General features: G+C 31.2%; 1 long non-coding RNA gene across 1 annotated transcript; it reads left to right on the forward strand.

Annotated features, from left to right (window-relative positions):
• Positions 1-817: 817 nt before the first annotated feature.
• On the forward strand, positions 818-3853 carry LOC114927614 (uncharacterized). The gene is made up of 5 exons (XR_011880894.1): positions 818-1252; positions 1717-1738; positions 1850-1928; positions 2755-3338; positions 3545-3853. It is a non-coding gene; the product is annotated as an uncharacterized lncRNA (long non-coding RNA).
• The last annotated feature ends 202 nt before the right edge of the window (positions 3854-4055 follow it).

The raw sequence follows: 4055 nt of genomic DNA on the forward strand, positions 1-4055 counted from the left end.
AATAAAACCGTTCTCTTTGACTATTTTAAAGAACGGTTTTATAACCGTTACTAGAATTTGGTTTTAAGCAATGGTTTTTTAATGTTGTTTAAATAATTATACAAAAGATACGCTTAAAAACCGTTGCCAAAGTTGCTACACTTTAAAACCGTTCTCTTAGATGACTTTAGACAACGATTTTTATAGTGTTACAATAAAATAAAACTGTTATCTTTGACTATTTTAAAAAACGGTTTTATAACCATTACAATAATTTTTTATTAAGCAACAATTTTTTAATATTTAAATAATTATACAAATTAAAAGACATATATAAAAATAATTCTCTATAAATATTAAATTAGTAAAATACTCAAAACTTATTGTTATAAATAAATAACAAATATTATTTATAAAAAATAAATTTAAAATAAATTTATAATAAATATTATTTTTTGTTTGATTGTCACTTTTAAATTTAACATATTTTTTACTTTTAAACAAATTTTTGAAAAACTCTTTATAAAACAAAACACATAACTTTGGTATTTTTCTTCCTCTACTAGCTCTAAGTCCCTAATTATTAAATAATTTTTTATATTTAAATTATAAATTTTAATAATTATAAAATAATAAAAATTTTATATAATTTAATTTAAATAATTAATATTTTTATAATTTGATAATTTAAAATTTATGAATAAAAAAATTAATTATATCCTATTTTTATTAAAATTAGGCACTCTTAATTCAAAAATACCCAAATCAAACCATAACCTAACCCTAATTTTTATCTAACCCTACTTCTATTTCACACACTACCCTCAGCACTTCCCTCATCCCCCTCACATAACACACACCACATACAAACACAGAGATGACAGAGAGGAAGAGAGGGAGCATCCGTCATGTCGCCACCGTTCAGCCCATCACTGCTGCCATGTTGCCACCGATCCGCGGGTCACGATGGGAAGAGAGAGAGAGAGGCGCGCAGAGTTCAAAAGGAGAGAGAGAGGCCGAACGCGAGCGGGGAGGGAACCCTCATCGTCGCCGTTCGTGGAGTCTGCGCCAGCACTGTCGTCGCTGTAGCGGAGGAGCGTCCCTGTCTCCGCGAGCTATCGCCATCGAAGCTTCTGCTTCTGCTTTGCTGCTTCTGCTGTCAGCCGTCGTCCCTCTAGACATCGCTGCTTCTGAACCCCCTGTCACTGGTTCTGCTTCTGAATCCCCTGTCACTGGTTCTCTGCCTCCTCATTGTGGCTCAACCTCTGTTTAGGTAACTCAAATGTCTCTTATTCTATGAGTTTAATTGATTTGGTTTCTATTTTGATTTGAAGAATTTTACCGATTAGAAGTGCAGAAGGAACCTAACCATTGCAATACTCTAACATTCTTGATCCAAATTATTTTATTTATCATCTACACTCAATATTTGTATAATGAAAAGTCTTACTGTATTGTTAAGCTTCTATTAATTTGTTAACAAAGTAGAACCCTACTGTTATAGTTAAGCTTCTACATGAATAAGCTTCTTTCAAAGAAATGGAACATGGCTCAAATATGACTTTTGATTTAGTCCCTTAACTTATTATTTAGTGTTTGTTTTGAGAAAGACAGTGTTGTGTTAGTAAGGGGTTGCTTGGATTTCTTGGACTTTTTAATATTCTTATTTTTCTTCCAATTGTCCTCATACTCAATTTCACCAAACTGGAACCTTTTCATACACTTACCTTGAAGCAGCTTGGTCTGATCATTGGCAAAGGTCAGTTATTCATTATTATTAGTAGCTTGACATTGTGGTTTAGTTCTTTTACTTTCATATTCATTGCATAGGACAATAATTGGTTTCCATGTTGTGTTGTAATTGAAACAGCCTAATCTAAATATGTTTGTATCCCCTGGAAGGCCAGCGTGGAAGGAAGCTTGTGCTACTCTTCAAAAGCTCCTTTCAGGTGCAAGTTGCAACCTCAATATGTTCTTTTCTTTTACAAGTAGGACAAGGTGATTTGTGTGGTACAATATTGAAGGAATCCGGGTAGGAAAGAAAGAAAGAAATAAAAATAAAAGGAAAAGAATAAAATAGAGAAAAAAGGTCATTTATTAGTTGAGCAAACAAACATTCTAATGCCTTAAACGCCACACTGGCTTCTACTTCCATTAACACTTTCATTGGTTTTGTTGGATGGAAATCTTCTTCTTTGTTTCCACATTCTAATGCCTTAAACGCTACACTTTCACTCCCTTTCAACCCAAAACTGCACCTCTCCGTCACTTGCTCTGCCTCTTCTTCCGGTACCACAGTTTTTTCTTTCTTCTCATTATGCTCTTCATTTTGTTCAATTTAGCTTCTTTTTCTTTTTTATTTTTCTCTCAATTTATTTATTTTTTGAAGTGGTAATCTAGCTACTTTATCTGTGTGATAATAAAGGTGACATTGCTGGTTCCTAATAGCATTCAGTTTTAACAAATTTGTTGCTTTAGATAGTGGTGCAAATTGTTATAGGGTTCTAAGAGAAGGTAATTCATATATTTTTGAGTCATTGAGATGAATCAATTAATGGAGATTGTTGAATTTGATTGATTGAAGGCATGGAAAAAGAGGGGAAAAAGTTCTGTTAACAATTAATATTATTTGTATGTTTTATAGAAATGAGTAATATTGTTCAAATTTGGGAGACTTTTATAAGCATTTCTTTCTCTTGATTACTCTTTCATTTTCTTGATTATACTCATTTAAGCAAGAGAAATTCATGATTTTTGTGGTGATTTTGTCTTCAGATCCTCTGCTGGTGAAGGCTGCCAGAGGAGAACCTGTTAGTCGGCCACCAGCAAGGATGATTTTGTCTTCATGATATATTTGAGCATTGTTTGTGTATTGACATTTGACAAATCTGTTTGTGGTATCAAATTATCTTCAAATCTTACATTTTGTTTGTGATTTTTTAGTTGGCATTGATGCTTATATTTGCAAGTTACTCCAAAACTGCAGGGTTAAGTCGATTTTGAGGAGCATAGCTATATACTTATTAACAAATACTTGAACGAATGAAACTATATAATACTACGTCTTTTCTCTTGGCTTATTATGCTATACTAGTTCAGTTCGTTGTAATTACTGTGAGGAGCATAGCTATATACTTATTATTGCTTATTATGCTATACTAATTAGTTTAGTGAGATTGTATTATTATTAGTTATTATTGATGGATCACGTGAATTAACCTCAATTTCTTTTGGGTTATTAACTCACCTGGTGTGGAACTTCTTAGTTTATGCATTTTTATTTTAACTAAGAGATTTATTCTTCCATGTAGGTAGGTTCTTTCAACCAAAGCACTCTAGCTTCTCAAGCAAAGAACATGGTCTCTGCTCCCATCCTTTTCATTCTTTCTTTTTCTTAATTCATAATTAAGGAAGATACTAATATAATTGAGTTTTTTCTAACTTAGCCTTTGCTCATTGGGTTCAAATCAGAACTTTTATAGCATGAAGTATATACTGTCTTTAAATTTGCCAGACAAGGTTGGTACATAACTTTGTGTTTGTCTTTTTAATGCTTATTATTCAGGTTTCCTAATTTGCCAAAAATGTTTATACATATAAAGATCAGATTTAAGATTCTTTCTAGTTCTTTACGTGGAGCAGTTACCATTAAAGCCAAGAGAGTCCACTCAAGCTGGGTTACCACACCAACTTTGTTGAAGAAAAATGAAGAAATTGTCACCCTTAGGCTATAGTATTTTTGTATTTTGAAAAATGATGATATAAGTAAAATTAGTTATGACCTAGACTAGTATTATGTTATTTTGCAATGATGATATATTGTGATTATAGATTTTATAACAATTTTTATAAGTCAAATTTGTTGGTAGTTCAATTAGTTTTCTTTAGTAATTTGATTCAAATAGTTTAGATTATTTATTGACATTAAATTAAAAAAAAAGTTAGAACTATTTTTATTCATGAGAAAACTATTGTAAATAAAGAATTATATATTACAAAAAACTGTCGTTAAAAGTTACAAAAGATAATGGTGTTAAAACCGTTGTCAAAGACAACTAAAAAATGACAATAGTATT

This window comes from Arachis hypogaea, chromosome 4 (assembly GCF_003086295.3).
Source record: "Arachis hypogaea cultivar Tifrunner chromosome 4, arahy.Tifrunner.gnm2.J5K5, whole genome shotgun sequence".
Lineage (NCBI taxonomy): Eukaryota > Viridiplantae > Streptophyta > Magnoliopsida > Fabales > Fabaceae > Arachis > Arachis hypogaea.